Source organism: Adiantum capillus-veneris, chromosome 26 (assembly GCF_014529385.1).
Source record: "Adiantum capillus-veneris isolate H3 chromosome 26, ASM1452938v2, whole genome shotgun sequence".
NCBI classification, from domain to species: Eukaryota; Viridiplantae; Streptophyta; class Polypodiopsida; order Polypodiales; family Pteridaceae; genus Adiantum; species Adiantum capillus-veneris.
Window position 1 is genome coordinate 2814595 of NC_140956.1, and position 23031 is coordinate 2837625.

General features: G+C 42.0%; 1 pseudogene; it reads left to right on the plus strand.

Moving 5' to 3' along the window:
* Positions 1 to 2358: 2358 nt before the first annotated feature.
* The window catches only part of LOC147422893 (uncharacterized), a 44332-nt pseudogene continuing 23659 nt past the window's right edge, over positions 2359 to 23031 (plus strand).

Sequence of the window (23031 nt, forward strand, 5' to 3'; positions counted from 1 at the left end):
AAGCCAACAGAAGGCTAGGCCGCAAGGACTTCTATGACCAGGAACCATGTGGCGTAGCTTTCCAGAAAGCCTATGAGTTGTTGTCTACAATTAAAGAGGATGGATCAGTCCAAATTACTGACCAATAAGGACAGAAAATAGAAGTGGTGATCATGAAGGAAATTGTGGCCAAGACACTAAAATTGCCAATTGAAGGGATGACAATGCGGGCTTGAGACAGAAAAATAGCAAGCACCTTCACCAAGGAGACTGTTGCTGCAACTTTTGTCAACCTCATCCAAAGGCACATGGAAGAACCATCACGTCTGTATCATCAGCATTTCCACTTTCTAGCAAAGAGACAGCCATGGTACACAACACCAAACCATGTAGTTGCAACTACATTCACCCAAGTGTTGAAGTCGACAACCAGGCAATCGAGTGATCACGCATATTATGTGCTAACTATGCTGAAGGGCAAAGAAGGAAAAATCACTTATCTGGGCGCACTTGAAGTACTAGCAAGAATAGCATACCATGCTATTAGCATGGCATATAATTTAATGTCTGCCCCATATCAAAACACATGGATTGTGTCTGCACTGCCTTCTCCCAGAACCACACGGTCGTCAAAGAGAGTTTACAAGTCAGATGAAGAATCTGTTGAAAGCTCCCACGAAGCTCATAGCAGTGAGAGCTCAGACAACGAGGAAAGGTGGGCCAGGATTGAAGAGATATAGAAGAAAGCAGTGGCTACACACCAAGAGGAACCTCAGCAAAAAAGGGCAAGGTTTGAAAGATAAAAACAAACTTACGAAAGAAGCCGCCAAGGTACAGGTGAGGACCCGACAAAGTGGGTTCTCAAAGAGAATGGGGTCCCAGAACTAAGAACCCTGCAAGGAAAGACTTTCTTGAACGGATGTATGCAGAGGTAGAAGCCCTCAAGTTAAAATAAGCTCAAGAAGCTGAGAGAAAAGCAAGAGAAGATGTAGCAGAGCAACAAAGACAAGTGGAGGCTACTGCACAAATCGAGACATAGCATGACCAAGAAGAAATGTCTCCAAAGCCTACCTCACCCACTACAGAACAAGCAGACCACGTGTTGCCAAGTCCTCCACCTTCACCAATAGTTAGACCAACTGAGGGCGAGGAAGCCAAAGAAAAGGAGCCTGAATCACAGGAGACAGCAAGTTTTGAGCAGCCCAAAGCAATCGAAACAGAGGCCACCCCTTCTACAACCACCCAACAAGAAACGATCGAGGCATCCACGAAGCCTCAAGAAGTAAAGGCAGCCAAGGCAATCGCAATGCCTCAAGGAGAGGTAGAAACCTCGACGCAACCACAAGAAGCTACCACAGCACCACCTAAGGATCCACACACAGAAACGGATGAAACATCTAGGCAGTCTATAGAGCCTGAAGATTGGTAGACAAAGGATGAATTCATCATACAGGTTAATAAATATGCCGAGAAAATGCAGGAGATGACTGAAAATTTGAGAGAAGCAGCACTTTTCCGCAGTGCTAAGGCTAGAGAGCTTGAAATGGTCATTGATGCTCTACAAGGAGAGCTAGAGGACAGGATGAATGTCATTACAAATCTGCAAGACAAGTCCAAGAGCTGAAAGCTGAAGCTAAACAACACGAGTTAGCCAAAGAGAAGCAGCAAAAGGAAATGGAGGAGCTGGGAGAACTTTTAACAAAGTTATCAGATGCATGCAAGACCAAAGACCAACAACCGACAAAGGTAACCAATGAACTCCTAACCACGACTCTGTCAGTACAGAAGATCCAAGTGCAGCTCGATGTAGTGAATGCTTCACTGCAATACTTAGAGCAAAGGATCAATGATCAGGCAGCATTTTTGCGACAGATAAGAGAAAATCCTGCAGTTGCCTCGATCAAAGGTACAGATGAAGTATATAAAGCGTTAGAAGAAAATAAGGATCTCAAGCTTGAGCTAAAGCTAGAGCAATCACAAAAAAGAGACCTTGCACTGATGTGCATACAACGCAAAGAGCAACTGCTCAAGGAGATAACAGAACTAAAAAGATTCAATCAGCTACTACAAGAAGGACAGCCAGAGACACAAGAAGAATCTAGTACCTCAGAGCAACCAAATGTTGAAATTCCATCAGTCTTTTTTGTTGAGATGGAAACGCAACCGACAGAAGGGCAAGGAGCAGAAGAATACTTTCAGGTACCACTCACAGATGCTGAATAAGTATCCATGGTCCAGCTTTCCAAAGCTAAGGAAGATGCACTCAAAGAATAGGTTGCTCAGGAGACAGATGAACAATGGAAGGCAGCAATGGATTGGGAGTTGAGAGTTCTTCATTCAGTTAATCACTCAACTCACTCCCAACCAAATCAATGGCCAATGGAATCAACAATCACAGCCATATCCTTTGATCAAGGTAGAGATGTTACAGGTAAAATAAAGACTATATAAAGATATGCAGGAAGAAGGCACAGAGGATGTCCACCCCAAGTGGAGAAAGAGCTGGTTGAACAAGAATCCTAGATATTTCATTCTGTTCACAAGAGCACCTGCAGGCCTTCAAAAAGAGCCAACCTTTTGTCTAGTACCAAGGGTAAGGACATGACAAGCCCATGAAGCACTGAATAAGTCACGGCCTACATGGCTAAACTATCCAAGATTGCCATCTACAAAGCAGGTACCGGCAATAGAGGAATACATGGTGAAAACCCTAACGGGTGCCATGACTTTCTTCAAGATCCTTCCTGACCTCTCATGTGCCATGCTATACAAGATCTACCGAATGCTGCTCATATGTATTGAATCCTTTCACGAGCCTAAGCAAGCAGGGGCACCATGGATGTCATTCCTCAAAGGCAATAAGGGCCTCTACTACTTAAGTGGCCAGCCTTCCGAAGAAGTTCTTTACGGTTTCTACACCCGATGCATGTTTTTGCCATCTAGCAATATGTTCGTGTTTGAGGAAGCATTTTATACAGGGTTCTTCACTTGGCAAACAAAGATATTTAGGCCAGTGATCAGCAACCTAACATCCAGATTTGTTGGCTACTCAGCCATTGAGCTTAAAAATAGAGTCACCATGCAATTCTTGCAGGTACCTGACAAAGAGAGAAGACTTAGATATGAAAAAGCACTACATGCGCTTAAAGACCGCCTCGCCAGTCGTCAACCCGAAGATTACTTCAGCCCATAAAGTTGTGTCAAGGGACGACACAGGCAAGGAGGGGGGGAATGTTAGCAGCAAGCTAACTCGGATACCATTTTTTGAAGCTTTCATTATAAAAACATTTATTATTTTGATGAATCGGGAATATTGTAACTCCTACTTTCTAAATAAATATTGTAATTGAAGAGCCGGGGCTACAAGATTCTAGATTGTATCAACCTGTCTTTAGTTATAGCTCCCACATTATTGGTTTTGACCACCAAAAACCTTGGCTAAGGTATAAAAGCCAATTTTTGTCAGTTTTTCATAAGTTTTTGGATAATGAAACATATCGTGAGCTAACGGCACTCACTTCTCTCCTTCTTGCACTTCCTACTCCCTCCCTGGTTGTCACATTGTAGTCGGGTCTGTTGCGTTGCAACCGCAGGTAAGAGCTCTACGCATTGACATAAGCATTTCACGGTATTTCGTAGCTTTTGGGGTCGCCAACCCGCGACCTAATTTCATCATAATTAGGAATTTGAGCTTTAAAATCAAAAACTAAGTATAGGGGAGGTATTGGGGCATCATTACTAAGCATTTAGATGCATCCTAGGTCGAAAACGACTAGGTCAAAAACTCACTACTGTTAATAATCGTGATTTTTTCACTTGACCTAAAGTGAGATTTGAGACCATAAGCATGTGTGCTTAGGTATTATAAACATGTTTAGAAGTTTCATTATGTTTGGATGTCATTTGATGCTGTAAAGGATGTGATTTCTTTGTCGATGAGCTATTAGCTTTTGGTGATTTCAGTCGTTTGAGTGTAGCTTGAGTTAGATGCGAGTTGTTTGTTGTTTTACAAGAGATTGACAACCTCTTGTATCCTATATGCACTAGTCGAGTCAGATTCATCCCATGGATTGACAATTATATTCGTGGTTCTTGCTATGTCTGCAATAAAATAGGAGTGAGGTTAGACACCCGTCCCACAATTCCTCCTCTCTTATGGGAGAAAGTCTTCTTTTGGGAGTCTCATCAAGATGCCTCCTAAGCTCTCTCTCTCCTCTTGGAGAGGAAGGGAAATCCCATAATCACAAAGTTGTTGAGTAACTTTGACTTGCAAAGCAGGGTTGCCCATAGCTTCTTGCAACCTAGTAACAGAAGATAATTAGCAAACATGGGGGCATCATCATTAGCACCTTCATGTGCAAAATTGAAGTTGTCAATCCTTGCACTTTCACTAAGTGAGAATGAGAATGTGAATGTTCCAACACACTATCCCTATGAGAGATGATGTTAAGCCAAGTATACAAAGCCACCATACACCTATTATGAAACCTTTGCCAAGAAAATCAAGGAAGAGATAGAGAAACTCAAGGAGGCTGAGTTTATCTATGAAATAGTACTGATTGGGTACCACCCATTATAGTGGTTACTTTAAAAAATGGAAAACTTAGAGTGTGTGTAACTCTCAAAAAGGTGAAATCTGCCACCATACACGATAACTTTCCTCTTCCCATCACCGATCACGTGCTAGAACAAGTAGCTAGCAAGGAAGCCTATAGCCTTTTGGATTGCTTCTCTCGATACAACCAATTGACTATTGATCCCAAGGACCAACATAAGGGCTTTGCCACGGAGTGGGAAATTCTTGCTTATCGAGGAATGCCTTTCGGATTGACCAATGCACTGTCAACATTCCAAAGGTTAATGAGCCATGCCTTTCAGGAATATGTGCAAAATTTCTTGGAAGTATACATGGATGATCTTTGTGTGCACTCCACAAAGCACGAAAGTCATTTTGAGCATTTACGATGTGTCTTTGAGAAATGCTGTCTATATAAGATTTTCTTAAATCTTGAAAATATGTTTTTATGGTTCGAAAATGCAAAATTCTTGGACATATTGTGTCAAAAAATGATATAGCCACAGACATAAAGATGGCAGTGATCGCGGAAATGGCTAGGCCAACAAGAATTAAAGAAGTGCAGGCATTTATGGGACATTGTGGTTACTATTGTAGATTTATCTACATGTATTCCATAATTGCTGGGCCCATATATTGCCTTATCACTTACTTTGAATGGACTGATGAATGTGAGGACCGGAATCCTTCCAAAAGATTAAGAAAGCGTTGAGCTCAAAACCAACACTAAAAGCTCCAAACTGGAACAAAGTGCTCCACATACATGTCCATGCTTCAAGCTATGCCATCGGCTACATCTTCCCAGCCGGGAGAAGGAACAATGGATTTTCATATCTCCTATGCTAGTAGACAATTAAACATGGCAAAAAATAACTATACAACCACGGAAAGATAAAGTCTTCGTATGGTGTAATCAGTCAAGAAATTTCAACGCTGCTTGTTAGCTAACAAGTTCGTCTTCTTCCTAGACCATCAAGCCTTACTCTACTTGGTGAATAATACATGCAATACATGTAGGATAGTAAGATGGTTTATCATCCTACTTGAATTTGACTTCACAGTTGTGGTCAAAAAAGATGATGACTTACCCGATGCATACTTGTTTTCTATGGAAATGATTCCAAGATGGTCATAAGAACTTGTGTCTTTAATGACTATAGTACAAGTGGATTTTCAAATACCGATTCCTATTACACCATGATTGATTGAACAATTAGCTCTATATCAATTGTTGGCGAGAAAATTGTATTGTAAAAATAAGGATAGAATCCTACTCTTGTGCACCAATCCTGAGGAGCAAGATGCCTACTTGAGTCAAGCTCATACCACCATCATAGGTCTACACTTTGTGCAAGATCAAAACCTTGCAAAGATTAACCTAGTTGGGTGTTTACTGGCCTACCATGAAGAGAGATGTTCATCACTATGTGAATAAATGTAAAGAAAAAGACTCCATACATTATTCCACATTTTAGTCACACCCCATAAGTCCAAAACTCTTGACTAATTAATTTTGGGAATTGAAATTTATTTATCCTTGATGGGAGCATAGCGTTTCATAATTCTTTGCATTTACTTATTACCAAAAATGTGTTTTTTTTTCTTATGCTTTATTTCCACATGATTGAGCTTGCTATCTCATTGACTTTTTTCTTTTGTAGGCACACTCTTCCTCAAGCGTATACCACAACATGGCTTTGTCAGGGATGACAAAGTTTAGGAAGGAGAGAATGTTGGAAGCATCCAACACCATTAACCATTTTCATCTTCTCCATGAGCATATTTTTTCATTTACCATGTATAGTAACGTTCTTGGGCTTGCTAACGACTTCCAATTTGTATCTTTTAATTTACTCTATGTGCCTTGGGCAGCCAGCCACTTATTTTTGAAACCCTATGCATATAAGTGAATTGTAGGTCCTGTGAAAGGGGAGGGATCATTTTGTGATAAAACCTATAGTAGAGAAGGAGAAGGAGGAGACTATGGAGGTGGAGCTTGGAGCCACATGTACTCTCTTCACAAATTGGTTAATGCATGCATTGAAGTTGAGTCCTCTTGATTATCTCTTGCTTTTCATTAAAGTTGTGTATTGGTGTCTTGATGTGTGTGCATCAAGAACTAATTGCTCTCTAATCTCTTGACTGTCTATTGTGTATTTTATTATGGTGTTTCGTACATGATTAATGTAGTGTGTAGATTAGGATTCATACATATATCTTTTAATTGTAACCTCATGAGCTTGTGTTTAGGATGTGTGTACAAGGATCAGTAGGTAATGCAACAAAATCATTGCTTGATTAGGGATAATGTGTGTGTGTGTGTGTGTGTGTGTGTGTGTGTGTCCACTAATCCCTTTCATTAGTTCTCTCTTCTTCATCTTCTAGATGGCCTCTCTTGATTTCCCCACTCTTTTTCAACTCATCACTCTCACACACTCACCCATATGTGATGCTTCCATGCCCTACCAAGGTTACTACCATCTTTGGATTGATAATTTTGTTGATTCATTAGAGCTATTCTACAAGGGAGCCAACAATCAAGAATCAAACCCAACCGCATATAGGTTTTTGGCATCAAGCAACACAGGTAGAGACATTAATAGGAAATTTTCATCGAAGGATTTGGACTCAATCAGGAGAACAACTTTTGGATATCAACACCGATAGGTGGGTATACTAGCAAATACCATATTCGGCCAAGACATAGATTTGGTTACACTTCTATTGGTTGAGCTACAAGTCTCACAACTTATATATCTGGACTCATAGGGGGGCATCATACTTTTACTACATGCATGCACATTGGCTTTCTACAGGTGTATTTTGTCTCTCTATGCATTTGTTTAGAGAGGTTTATGATAGCCATATGAATTTTCACTCTATTTATGGAATCTATGGATATTAGAACACCTTTGAGTACCTTGATTGATTTCATTTTATCTCTTGCATTAGCATCTTAGATTATTAATAAGTTCACTCCCTAATTACCGCTTGGGCATGATCATGCTCCACTACCCTTTGGTGTCTAGGTGAGGAGAAGGCTAGATTTAGTGCACCTAAGTCAAGATCCCTTTCCTTAGATCAAGTTCTAGTACCCCATCCTTCCTTAACTCAAGGCATCAAAGCCATATCTTGCCATTTTGTAGCAAAGTCCAAACATGATCCTATTTTAGTGGCTACATCCATGGAAAAGGGAGCCTTTTAGGTACCCACTACTTCTAGAGTCTATATCGTGTCATACACACACCCATTTCATGTGGCATCAACACAAGAATTTTTTTCATACTCTGCTGCACATCCCTATCCATCAATTTCTTGCCAAAAGCTCCAATTTTCCACGATTTGGTAGCATAAGTCATGTGAAACTTAGAGCAATAGATCTTGCCAATGCTCATGATTGAAGAAAATTCATCTTTGGGGGAACTTTGTCCCTACATATAGCAATCTCCTTACCAAGTTTCATGAAATTTGGTCCAACATACCATGTGGGAGCTAAAGATTACCAAGGCTATGAAGGAGTATTTGGGGTAGTGGAACTTTGCACTTCTAGTGCAATTAGCAACTTCCAATTATGCTAATCTCTAAGGAATGGCTCTTTGATGTCTTTTGAAGATCTTGCACAAATAGTTTGGGGCTCACAATTGGTCTCAACATTGAATAAAATGGCTTCTCTCCAATGAAAATATCTACTTGTTTGAAGATTTTTTTAGAAAGGCTTATAGTGCATTGGCTATGAGATGTATGGAGATTAGTGAATGTTTCTACACTAATCATTTGAAGTTTTGAAAATCTCTAAGAGTCCCTAATCAAGCCACTCGCCCTCTCTATTCTATTGATATGTATGATTTCTTTTCTTGATGCAGATAATGAAACCATGCTCTTTGTAACCGCTCCTAGAGGTTTGGAGAGTACCCTCTTGAGGGCAAGAACTACCTCTCACTCAATCTTCTTGAGACAATCACAAGCCATAGCTTTAGAGATCAAGATAATTCATTTATGAAGAAGACCAAGCACTACAAGGGGAGCTTCATGAACATAGGAGAGCTCATTGACAACATGAAACAAAACATGAAGATTGAAGACAATGAAGACTATCAACATAAAGATGAAAACACCAACATCAAAATGCAGATCAAACATGACCGCGATAACAAGATGAAGGGTTTTAGAAGCTGGACACACTCCACGGCATCTAACTACTCGGCGAACTATTATTTTTGTAATTATTCATTCATTGAGGAAAACCCGATTTTTCACATTGTAAATATTGGGACTTACAGAAGTTTCCAGATTGTATCCCAGTTTTGATAGTTAGACTGAGTTGATGGTTGATTTTGGAACTTTAGGGTTTGAGAAGTTGTAAGGTATATATACCACTTTTTGACCTTAATGAAAAACCTTTTGTCACTTTAAACAAGTTTTAAGTTTGTGAGTGAGCGTACTGTGTACGTGAGAGAGAGTGTGAGCTTCGTCTTGACGCTACGTGTGCTACGGTGGTCGGAATCGAGTACGGAGAAGTGCAGTGTGTTGCCCCCGACTAGAGCTACGAGCCGATACCAACATTGTGTGCGTACGGTCCGGCTTTGGGAGCTCCTTCTACGAGCTTCATCGGTTGTTTGGGTGAGCATACGTTATCTGATTTCGCATTACAGCATATCCACGCGTTCACATTGAGTAGAGCTACACATTAGGCACTTCAGATTTTGGAAACAAAGACCTGCAGATTTCGGCCAGACATCCGACGTGTTTCTGCACCGGGTGTTTTGGGTCGTGATTTTGGTTCATAGACCTTAGGGAGAGCGGCCTATAGGTATTAGTAGGGTCTTCTTCAAGTTCTATGGTGTTTCGAAAGTGTTTTATGGGTGTTCGGCTCTAGCAAGCGTTGTAGGAAGTATCCTCTTTTGCACTCTTGAAGACTGTGACTGAGACAATTGGTAGGGACCTCTGTAGAAATTAGTTAGGAGTCGGTCGAGTGTAGGTTGACACCTTATGCTTGCTTCCATGCGCATGCGGGTCGAGCTTCGTCCTTAGTTGACATTACTTGTTAGGTGAGTTATCGTTGTGCTGACGTCCGTCGCGGCGTATCCGTCCAACATTGGCGCCATTGCCGGGGACGAAAACCTTAGGTAGGTGATCGAGACTAATCCTTGAGGATTGAGATTTTTGGCTTGCCAAGAGTCTCGCTTTACATTTAGACAGGATCAGAGGGTGGAGGACTCTCTAGGTCTTAGAGGGAGTTTAGGAAGCGTGTGTCTGGCCTAGATCCTTCGACTTAGGTAGAGGAGGTAGTTTTAGGTAGTAGTCGAGTTCTAGAGTAGGAGTTGGAGTGGTAGAAGCGGTGAGAGGTGAGCTTGAGAGTTCGGAGATGCCAAAAAGCAACCAAAAACACCATTATCACCATTTCTTCATGATAGGTAGGAGTAGAGTAAGTAGGACATCATGATTCAAATCTAGAGCATTTCATGCATGTACACTTGCTTAGGAGAATCATTACAAGTTTGTAAAAGACGCAAAAGTGTGGTTGAAAGCCTAATTGAAGTCCAAAAGTTACTGTGAGTGTTTCTGATAGGTCTACAGAGCATCAGGAGCATTCCTGTTAGAAAAAAACTTTAATTTTAAGCCAAAAGACATCCTACGCGTAGGATGTCTACAGGCCAATCTGGGAGGAATTTTGGGATTTTGAGTTGACCAGTGTGTTCAGAGGTAGGGTTTACCCTTATTTCAACTGGAAAGTGAAAATTTGGCCATCTCTTGACATGATAAGGCCAGATAGACTGAAATTGCTAAACATCCTACCCAAATAGTGCCAAAACATTAACTTGAGACCAAAACCATAAGATGGTTGTATGAGTGTGTCTTGCATGATATATTGAGTGACCGAAAGGGGTTTCACCTCATTTGGACAAGAAAATTGGGTTCAAAGTGGACTTTAGCACTTTAGACTGAAAAAGCAAAAACAGCTGAAGTTTGGGACTTTTGACATCCAAATCAAAATCTAAGCATACCATTGGGATACTGACATCAAGGGGAAGCTGTGGAACAAATCTGGGGTCAAACGGGCCAAAAAGACATCCTACGCGTAGGATGTCTTCTGAGTGATTTGGGACTCCAAACTGAAATCTGAGTATACCAAGGTGATCAGCAACTCAAGGGGAGCTTGAGCCTTTAGTTTGAAGCCATTCTGATGAAAAAGACATCCTACGCGTAGGATATCTAATGCAAGAAAATGAAGCCAGAAGTTGACTTTGAGCATTGTAAGGTGTTATATAGCCTAAGGCAAGCCTGCTAGTCAATTTTGGTCCAATTTGGAGTTGATTAGACTGATCAATACCATCAACAGGCTGTCGGAACAGATTTCTGACTCATTGACCAGCTTATAGAAGTCCAAATCAAAAAGTAAAAGTAGCTGTAAGCTTAGCACAACAAGGGGAAACAACTGTGCAAAAATCCAGGCAAAATACAGCAGGAGACATCCTATGCGTAGGATGTCTATTGGGGCATACTGCAGAGAAAATTTGACCTGGCCTAGACAGTGAGGTTCCATTTGGCTTAAGGGTTCCAGAACTTCTTTCAGAAGTGAATTTGGACCTTGGTTGCCCATTTGACAAAGCAAAGACTAAATTCGGACTTTTTCGCGTAAATTGGCCAACATGAGAGAGAAGTACTGTTTCAGATTAGCAACCTAATCCAGAACATCAGCAGTGTATAAAATACAGTAGTGGTTGAGATTAACTCTCCAGTTATACCAATCATTACTAAGATAACCTATAGCAGATAAAATGCTTTGATTCAATTGCCGAAATTAAAACTCTTGTGTACAGGTATATCCAGCAACAAAGCAAGAAGTTGTGCAGAAACTGATCCGTTGCCAGGTGAGTGGTTGAATTTGTGATAAGTTTCATTGATAAGTTTGATGAATTTAAGATCAGGAAGATACATTGTTAGAGACCAGAAGGTGGTAGGTGACCAAGGTAGCTTAGTGTCCACCGAAGAGAGTGTAACTCGGACAAGGTTAGACCCGCTAGCACCGATTATTGAGGAAGGTAGTGATACTGACACTTCGTCAGACAAATCTTTCTTCATGATGGGTAGTCAACCACCAGGAGGTTTCACCTATGATAGACCTATGCGAGGAGGAAGCACCTCCCAAAATCCTTTGAATGATTCCAAGCTTACGGTGATCTTCTTAGAGGGAATGAACTCAAGAGGAGCCCTAGTCTATTCTGACTATCGAGGCCGCAAGTGCATTTGTAACGAAGAGAGGCCAACACAAAGATTGGAGATAATCCGCGTGTATGATGATGGAGATAGATTCTGAGACGAAAATGGGAACCACTATTTAATAGTTAGCAACCCTAAAGATTACAACAGATATGGAGATAACGTGGCAAAAGGGAAAATGGTTTCAAAAACTCAAGAGCCGCCACCAAACATTGATCGGCATGGAGCTATTTTTATGTACGATAAGAAAACAATCAGGATTCCAACTTATAATGAGAATGTGGGAATCTACAAACACGAGAGCGAGGGTATTGTCTCTTACTTTTGCAACAAAGAACCATACGTAAACGAACTAAGCAAAGACAAGGTTCTTTACTTATTCTCTTATGAAACTGCTACGGGGAAGGGCATTGTTTTTGTTGATAGATACGGGCGAGAATACCAACGTATTCTCCCAAAGGAAGTAGAAAGAGCAACAGGTCCAAGAGCATCAGCATATGCCCCTGAGGAAATGCCGAGAGCCGTCCACACCCCAAGCAAGTCAACGAATCCATTTTCAGATAAGTATGACACTACCTCACATTCCACCAGACCGCAAGCATTCAACAACCAAGACCAACCAGCATACCAGCCATCATTGCAGGCATGGCTTCGGCAGAGTGCAACAATGAAACCAGACCGAAACCGAGATGGTTATCCAGCCGCACGAGGGCTCAGGGATTTGCAAGAACCACCACACTATTCAAGGTATCAAGCAGAGAGTAAACAAAAGACACAAGGGTCGACCGAGCTTGGAGGACCACCCATCGAACGAGTTCGAAGAGAAGAACCACCTCCAGCGAGAACCGTTAGAAATTATGGCTTAGGAGCACCGTTGGGCGAGGAACCGGCCTATTACAGAAGGCCTGAGGAGGTGTATAGACTGGGACGGGGTGATCCAATGATGAGGTTTGTAGACCATCGCAGAATTCGACCTTCTCAAGTGCAAAAATGGGTAAACAAGAAATACACACGAAACAGAGACCCAAGAGATCATGTAGCAGCCTTTGTGCGCGTAATTAGAGCCGAAGAGGTGTTAGAATTTCCTACCCAATTTGCAGGGTTTGGACTAACCCTAGAGGATGATGCTGCAACTTGGTTTGACTCTGTGGAGCGTAGAGACTTTGAGTCGATGGAGGAGGTGTTTGATGAGTTTATTGAGGAATTCTCTCAAAGGGGAATAGCTCATAATACCGTCTCACAAATCCATAAATTCAAACAAAAAGATGGAGAATCTGTACGGAAGGCAGCCCTAAGACTAAAAAGATATGTTAAGTTCTGTCCTGTTGAAGAACTACCAACTCAGTCCAGACTTATGCTGATATTCATCCAAGGACTAAGGAATGCAGATCTCCAGAAAGACTTACATATGAAGAGGAGCACGACGTTGAATGAGTTGACTAAGGAGGACCTTGTGGACAATTGTGTGGTCTACAAAGAAGGGGAGTTCAAGGATCTTGATGACGATTCATCTTCACAGCAAAGTGGGAGCAAGTCTTCCAAGACAACACTGAAAGGAGAAATAGCGGTAAACCAGGAGCAGCTCGTAGATGAAGTGCTAAAAAAGATCAACTTGTACGCCAAACCCCAGGCTAAACAGCCCAAGTGGTGTGCTATTGAACAAAAATGGACAAACCATGGGACCGAGGAATGTTACTATAACAAGGGATATGTGAGGGAGAGGCCTTATGCTCCCCAAGCTCCAGTAGCTTCCCCTCAAGTTCCACCGATGCCTAGATATCAAGCAGGAAACTTACCAGGCCCTGTAGGTGTAGAAAGATCACAACCAGTGTTGGGGAAACAACCACCCCTACCAGGTTTACGACCAGTTGATATAAGATACACACCAACGGTAACTGAATCAGAAGAAAAGGCTTTTGTGCCTATGCATGCATATTATGAAGATCCCAATGGATATGTGGCAAACCCTGTCTATTATCCACCGGAAGAACCCTCGACACCAGAACCATGGAGCACGATAGGGAATCAAGGACCTCCAACTGTTGCACAGGCTGCAGGAGAAGGAAGATATAGCTTAAATGAATGAACATTGTTGTTCATAGCCAATGGAGGCATGGGCGGAACAAGATAGGCTTACCAGCAAAGAGGGGCTCAAGGAGCACCTCCACAACCCAAGGGCCCCTGTTACAAGTGTGGCGGAGACCATTAGCTGAGAGATTGTCCTCATGATGAAATCATTAGAGTCAATGCATATTGCCCAAAATGTGGAATTACTCATTTGATTCCTGATTGCCCTAAAAACCCGAGCAAAGGAGCAAAAACCACCTTGAACCTGTTGGAAACAGTACCTTCCAGTGGAGGATCGGAAAATGAAACAATCATACCTATTCAGGCGGTAACACGAGCACAAGCCCAAAGAAGGACGAACGAACCCATAATAGAAGAACCAAAAACAGATGCCCAAGGTTCAGAAACGAAAAATCAGAGAAGCACTTGGAAAGCGAGAAAGGCACGTAGGAAAGCCAGGAAAGAACGAGAGCAAACAGCCCTATCCGATGAGTTGAAACATACAAAGAACAGATTGGAGCGGTTAGAAGATCTAGCTAGCTTAAGCTCACACACCACAGCAGCCATAGGAAATAGCAGAGCCCAAAAGTGCAGGATCAGGAGGATCTGTACTGGCGGACAAGGTAAACGAGCATCTGGATGCGCTTCTAAAAGCTTATGAAGCTCGACTTAAAAAGAACCAAACCCACGAGCAAAGGTGGATGACTTATCCATATGCAAAAATAGAAAAACAAAGGTTGGATATGTGTAAAAATATGATCGAGACGGCTCAATCATTGATGGAAGACCCGTGGGGTAAACCAGCAAATTGTCATGACGCACCAGCTCCAACCCCTATCCAACCAACCTTAGAGAAACATGAAGAAAAAAAGGAAAGACTCACTAATGATTATGAGTCCAGAGGAGAGCCTATCATAGTGCCAAATACCACCGATGAGGCAAGTGACGGGGTCCATCCTAAAATATTGGCAGAAATGGGAAAGGACGGTAATGGTCTAGATGATCTGTGGAAGCAAATCAGGGAGGCCAACGAGGCTAATAGGATGAGTAACCACATGAATAGCACGAGAAAAGAAAAGAACGTGATCTTACCTCCTATTGAAGAATTCGAGGCAAGAGCACAAGTGAACTTTGAGATACATTCACAAGGGGGAGACCAAGGATCTATTAGTTTGGGGCACAGCCAACCAGACTCTTTGAGAACTTTACTCTCTTACCTAGGAGAATATGAAACTAAATCGGAAGTGAGAGAAATCCCATCTCAAAGACTTTCTTCTAACAAGGTGATGGATTCACAAGGATTGATTGAGCTGTTATCCACCCCAGTGGCATGCACAATCACGTTAGCAGAACTCCTAAGGTTAAGGCCAAACATGTGGACCACAGTAGGAAAATTCCTAGAAAAATTTGGAGTGAAAGACCCCACATCGAAGCTACAAGAAGGAATCAGGGAGTTGGACAGACCTAACCTAAACACTAGGCCGGTACCATTGAATAAGGTTGGAGAATATTACGAGGCAGAAGACAGAAACACGACGCTACCGGTAGAATTCCAAGGAGTAGTTTCCAAAGCTATTCTTGACAGTGGAGCGGGAGTTGCTATCGCCACCAAGGAAATCTGGAAAAAATGGGGAAAACCAGCTCTGAGGGCTACCAGAATGAAGCTGCAGTTGGCAGATGGGTTCATGGAGAAGCCTCTCGGACTCTTAGAAAAAGTAATTGTCACTTCGTGCGGGATCGAGTATGAGCATACATTTGCAATAGTCGATTTCGACAAAAAGAACAATTATGAGATAATCTTGGGACGACCATTCATGCGACAGCTGAAGATGGTCCAAGATTGGGGTTATGACCACATGTACCTTAGACATGGCGAGACAACAACTAAAATACACCTGAAAGACCATAGTTACAAAGATGTAAACCAAACACCAGTGGAAGAGCTTGATTCGGCTACAATAGCAGGATCAGAACTACCAGCATGGTTAGGGCAACCAAAAGAGCTATGGATGTGCGGAGGTTCACATTGTGGAAGCTTAAGAAAAGAGGAATGTGTCTTAGAAAGAGCAATTGAGGACAAGGAGTATATTCCGGAACCTTTCCCTGAAGATGCCTTGGAACCTCTAGAATGGGAACACATACTGGCAACATTAGATGTCTGTACCATTACCGACAGTCCAACAACAAAATTTTGCGATAAGGATGGCTATGATGTGCTACCCTATTACATGGTAAGCGTTGTACCAGAAAAAGAGACGGTAGAACCTCCGGAACAAGAAGAGTTTTACAACTCCTCTGAACAAATGGAAGTAAACGATGAGGCAGATAATGACTGTTCAGACACCTCAAGTGAGCGTGGGAATGAAGCCGAGAATATCAAGTTTTATGATTTTGCTAATCAACACCCTAGACGCCAAGAACGCTATAGGAGGAAAAGAGCAGGAAGGAAAGCGAGAGAGAACCTGATGCCCAGGATAAAAGGTAAAACTCACTATTTGATGCTTGTCAAAGCAGAGGATTGTGTAAAAGATCAAATATCAGGAAAATTCTCAGAAAATCGAAAAGAACGAACGCAAGAAGAAATAAAACAGGTAAGAAAAGTTAAAACCGAAACAAAATCACAAAAATCAAAAAAATCAAAAAAAGAACCAACAAAAGACCAAGAGTGGACCAAACTGGAGCGTAAACAGAAATACCAAGAACTGAAACGGTCTTTGAGAGAGATATGGACTACTGAAGAAGATAGTGATGGTAAAGGGGAGTCAGAAAAGGGCAATATGAACGTACCAGCACACTATCGGAAATTTACTATCCAAGAAAGAAAAATCATCATGACACCACCGATCAGGGAGAGAACCAACCAAGAATCTTACGATGGGCTTGAAAATGCAAAAAGAATAGACCTCGCAGAACCAGGTGAAAAGCCTAGGCCGATCTATATAGCTAACGATTTAGAACCTGAGGAGGAAGCACAGCTAACACAACTTCTCACGAAGTATAAAGATGTGTTCGCTTGGTCCTATAAAGACCTCAAAGGAGTTGATCCATTGATATGCCAACATACAATTCCTTTGAAATCGGATGCAAAACCTAGAAAACAACGTCCTTATACATATAATGACACATTTGCCAAATGAATCAAAGAAGAGATTGATAAACTGATGGAAGCAGAGTTCATCTATGAAATTGAACATACAGATTGGGTGTCACCCATTGTGGTAGTTCCCAAGAAGAATGGAAAACTGCGGGTGTGTGTAAACCTCAAAAAGGTGAATGCAGCAACCATAAGGGATAATTATCCCTTGCCAATTACAGAACATGTCCTTGAGTGAGTGGCCGGGAAACGGGCTTATTCTTTTCTGGATGGGTTTTCAAGATACAACCAACTGGCAATAGCAAGGGAGGATCAACACAAAACAGCTTTTGCCACAGAATGGGGGATTTATGCGTATCGAGTTATGCCATTTGGCTTAATAAATGCACCAGCCACTTTCCAGAGGTTAATGACTCACGCTTTCAAGGAATACCTAAGAATATTCTTAGAAATTTACATGGATGACTTGTGTGTACACTCTCTTCTGCGAGAGGAACATATTGACCATTTGCAAAAGGTCTTTGAAAAGTGCAGAACATATCGAATCTATCTGAACCCGGAAAAGTGTGTATTTATGGTTAAGCAAGGACGAATCTTAGGACACATTGTCTCAAGAAACGGCATAACCACAGACCTAGACAAAGTCAAAGTCATTGTAGACCTGCCCAGGCCTACTAATGCGAAACAAGTGCAATCCTTCATGGGGCACTGCGGATATTATCGAAGATTCATATACATGTATACGGTTATCGCACAACCTCTGTATCGTTATTGCTAGTCAATTTCGAATGGACCAAGGAGTGTGAAACCTCATTCCAAAGGCTGAAGGAAAACCTTATATCAGCACCTGTACTAAAGGCACCAGATTGGGAAAAGATATTCCATGTGCACATTGATGCTTCAGCATATGCCATTGGAAGTATTCTAGCTCAACTTGGAGATGGAACAATGGACTTTCCGGTTTGCTATGCGAGCCGACAATTAAACAGTGCAGAAAAGAACTACACAACCACCGAGAGGGAAGGTTTAGGAATGATTTATGCTGTAAAGAACTTTCGGCATTATTTGCTTGCAAACAAATTTGTGTTCTTCACGGATCATCAAGCTCTTTTATACCTAGTAAATAAACCTTGCAATACAGGGAGAATCGTACGCTGGTTTATTATATTGCTAGAATTTGACTTCACAGTGGTGGTCAAAAAGGGAAAAACCCATCTGCGAGCTGATCATCTTTCAAGAATACACAACGGGGAAGCTCCTCAAGGGGTAGATGATGACATACCAGATGCTTATCTTTTCAACATTGAAATGGTACCCAAATGGTCTCAGGAAATAGTTAGCATTCTCTCCTTTGGAAGTGAGTTTGATAATACAGGATGCAGATCCAAACAACAAACAATTCGACAAACAAAAAACTTACAGTTGATAGCAGGACGGCTGTATCATCTTGAATCTGACCTAATCCTACGATTATGTATAAATCCGGAAGAATTCGAGTGTTACCTTGAAGAGGCACATGTCCAGGGTTTTGCACTTCATCGTTCGACAATGAAAACACACCAGAGACTGAAACAGTTAGGAGTTTATTTGCCAACTATGTATGCGGATACACATTCTTATGTTACCAATTGTACAGTATGTAGTGCCAAACGACCAGTGGATCACGCAACTTTGTTTCGGGTGAACATAGCACCTGCATGGAGTCAATATATCATTGACTTCCTAACCACTAGAACGTTCCCTGAGAACATTACAAGAGCACGGGAAAAAGCTATAGAGCTGGAAGCTCGTGACTTTCAGTTAATTGGAAATCAACTCTATAAGCGGGGAAAGGACAATCAACTTAGAATCTGTGCAAGTGAAAGCGAATACCTGCTGATTCTAGAACATGCACATAGCGCAGTAAGTGGAGGCCATTTTTCGGGCGATAAGACAGCAAAAATTTTCTTAACCGCAGGAATTTGGTGGCCTACATTGCACATGGATGCCAATGAGTTTGTAAAGCGTTGTGATGCATGTCAATGCACCAAGATACCAATAAAAAGAGATGAGATACCATTACGGCCAATGATGGGGGCAAGAGCATTTGCAAAATGGGGCATTGATTTTGTGGGACCTATATCACCCCCTGCATATCGCACCAATACCCAATATATCATTGTGGCTACGGACTATCTCACAAAATGGGTCGAAGCCAAAGCAACACAAAAAGCTGATGCACGCACCACGGCTCAATTTTTGTATGAGAATGTTTTTGTACGTTACGGGTTACCAATAGAAATTGTCAGTGACCGTGGAACACACTTCCTCAATGAAGTCATTGAATATCTACTAGAGGAATTCATGGTCATACATAGGAGATCAACACCATACCATCCACAGGCCAATGGGCAAGCTGAGACCACAAACAAAACACTATGCACGGTTCTCACTAAAATAGTGTCAGAATCAAGAACCGATTGGGATCAGCAGCTACACTCAACACTATGGGCATACAGGATAGCTTAAAAAACATCAATAGGAACAACACCATACAACATGGTGTTTGGGTTAAATGCTATACTACCCATAGAGTTTTTAATCCCAACTCTACGAGTAGCAACAAGCTTGGAATGGACTGCGCATGAACTCTCTTCAAGAATTAATGATCTTGAAAAGCTAGATGAACTCCGCTTACGAGCTGTCGCTTCAATCTATGCTAAAAAGAGAAGACAAAAGGAATTTTTTGATAAACATGTGCGTACCAAAGAGTTCAAAACAGATGATTACGTACTTGTTTATACCTTGAAGCAACATGCCAAGAAACTTAAAAAGCGAGGGATGGGACCATTTGTGATTAGTGATCTATCACAAAGTGGAGTTGTCAAGCTTGCTACATTAGCAGGTGAAGAAATGCCAAACTGGATTAGTGGGTGTCGTCTGAGGAGATACCTTCTACCCCTCACACAGGAGATGCTCCAACAAATTCATCAAGGAAAGCAAAGAAAGAAGGAAAAAGAGAGAGTACGGGAGGAGGCTCAAGCCGAAGCACAAGCACGCATTGCAAAAAGACGGCTTCTGCGACAACAACAACAGAGTAAACCACCATTGAGAGTCAATGCCATTCGACTGATGAACTTGGAGGAGGAAACAGTAGAGCCAATAATTACAGTCAAAGTGGGCAACAATCAAGTTAAATCAACAGCCTTGCTTGATTCGGGTGCTCAAGCAAATTTGATCTCTTACGGATTATACCAACAGCTCAAAGTCTCAGAAAAACTTCATCCTACCCCCCAAGTGCTGGAAAGTAGCACATCACACCCATTGAAAACATTAGGATGGTGACAGATATACCCACACAAATTCTATGTGGTGACAGATGAAAGCACCCAACGCCCAATGATGCTAGGGCAACCTTGGCAAAAAGAATACAATGTCCAAATAGATTGGAAAGCAGAGGCGGTCAAAATTCAGCACGAACATGAACAACAGGTGATAGCTTTTGCTCAGAAATGCCATTATGCTCAACTGTAAGCCATGCAATCACTGGCAACAAAGACAAAAGAACAAATGCCATCAAAGAACATCATGAAACCTGAGACAAACAACCAAGTAAAAGCCAACACTGCTTATCACAGGCAGCTAAAGTCACTGGCCACAATGCACAAATCTAGGTTACCGAAACAAGGTAAACAAGTATGGATGCGGAAGGATAGAAATGCCATGGCGGGAAAGAAACAATGTAACAACCGAATTCCAACAAAGCAGAAAGTGCAACCCAAAACCAAGGTAACCAAACAGATATGGATCCCAAAGAAAATGCTTAGCCATAACCCAAATGTCACTCACATTTGGATACCAAAGCAAAAGCCAAAGGGAATACCTACGGTACAAGCAACAATGTAAAGCAGACATCTGTAGGTCAACAAGGAGAACCGATATATGTGGATGCCGATGACAGACAAACCAGTGGCAAACAAGAAAGTGCCAAACCATCTACAAAAGTCAGCAGCAACAAACTACCAATGGAAAGCCAAGGCCATAAGACCCCTAGCTATCACATCCCAACCAATTCTATCCTCAGAAACAGCTATGACTCCATCAAAAGTGTCGGCAAAGCACTTGCCTCTTGCCAAAAACACAATTAAACAGAGAGCAGTAGAGTTACAGCAGCTACTTGCAAAGAAAGCAGGAAGCCTCGACGGCGAATGCCAATAAGCATCTTGCTTATTCCCTTCTCTTGCACAGCATTAATTTTTTCTATGCATTGACCGAGTATGCATAAAATATGGCCACATTAATCGGCCAGGCATTAGCACAACTTTTTCAACCTATGCATGGCACATACTCCGAGGCGATACCTTGTCGTCCGGGAGGACTCCAACTAGGAGGGAGGGAGGCATTCTCAATGCGGAACCAATAATAGAAACAATAAAAAAAGGGCATGATTTTCGACTATTTTAAGGGTTGACGTTTGATTGCGAAATTTTTTGGAGTAACCCAAGTATATATGCCCTTATACAGCATGAAGCTACAGGTATATGGGGCCAAACGCCAAATCAAGCCCCTAGGTGTGTGTGTGTGTGTGTGTGTGTATATATAAGTAGAAATAGCCATTTTTCAGGCAAAATATTGGTAAAACGAAGAAATCCGGCCATAAAAATTTCATGTGAGTATACATAATGTGTTGCGGTGATGTTTGTGATCTATTATGAATTTTGGGGATTTTTTGGGTTTGATTTGCTATTTTCCTTTTAATTTTGCTACTTTTCGGCAGAAAAACTTCAAAAATACAAAAAGCAGGTGAAAAACAGTTGTAATAAAAAACAAAAAATATGGGGATGACCAGTGACTAAAGAACAACCTATGGTACAGTGGGGGTGCAATTATGAGACTAGAGCGGAAAGCGTGTTTTGGCCAGGTTTTGACCGAAATGACAAATTTTTGGTAAACAGAGCAAATGGAGTCCAAATCAAGAAATTTTTGAGCTTAAACTGCATCTCGCAGAAAGATAGGAGCACATGTCAAATTTCATGAAAAATGGTTCGGGGACCTCCATTATAAGAATTTTTCACCCCATTTTTAGCTCATTCTCACTATTGACTTTGTGGAGAGAGCTTCTGCCACCTAGAGCGGATCGACCTTCTAGCAGCTTCTACGACGTGCACGTCTACCCGACTAGCTCCAGACATGAGAGGTAGGCTCACCACCTTGAGCTTTTCGCGCATGTTTGTCATTATGTCGCGAAAACTAGCGTAGAGGTCACACACAAAGCGAGCGGTAGAGACCTGCAAGTAGCGACGGCAGCCTAACGGCTAACCCGAAAGCAACAAGACTTCATCGGCAGCTTACCCTAGTCTAGGAGACCAGTCCTGGATAGCCAAAGGCAGTGGGAGACCATCGGGAAAAAACCCTAATTCCCAGAAACCCGCAAGAGGCCACCAAATGGGAAATCGGCGAAACGGCGACCAAATGCTACCAAAATTTATGGGTAGGAGCATCTCGACATTCTCGACAAGTCCATATGACCCGCATGACCAAAAAGTGACCCGAAGCGGCACTAAACCTCAGAAACGGCATCAGACACACAAAGCGTCAAAATGCACTTGTGGCCAAACCGCAAGTCGGTTTGCCACCAAACTTCACGAGCGGCTTTCCTAGACCATCAATAACTAAGTCCTATGGTGGTAGACCACCACAAATCATCAAAGGTATGTAAACGCAACCACGGATGCTTCTAGAGCGACAAATTGCCAAATGAAGCTCCGGTGAAGCAAAAGTCGACAAAAACCATACGGCAAGGATCCCCAAGGGATTGAGAAGCTATGGAGACCAACATCGAGAAATTTCATCGCCAAAAAGCATTCCAAAAGTCAGAAAATGGCTCGGAGGCTCTGAAGTCCACACAGGGAGTTATACTCTATCCATTTGGCTTTTTTGTTGAAATTAGGCTCAAAAGGGACTTAAGGGGGCAAAGGGCAAGCACTGGGAGCACTAACACTTAAAAAATCATCAGGAGACATCCTACGTGTAGGATGTCTCAAGGGCACTTTTTGGCACCAAACCCAGCAATTTTTGTCATGCACATGTTCTGAAGGACATTTACAAGCCCTAC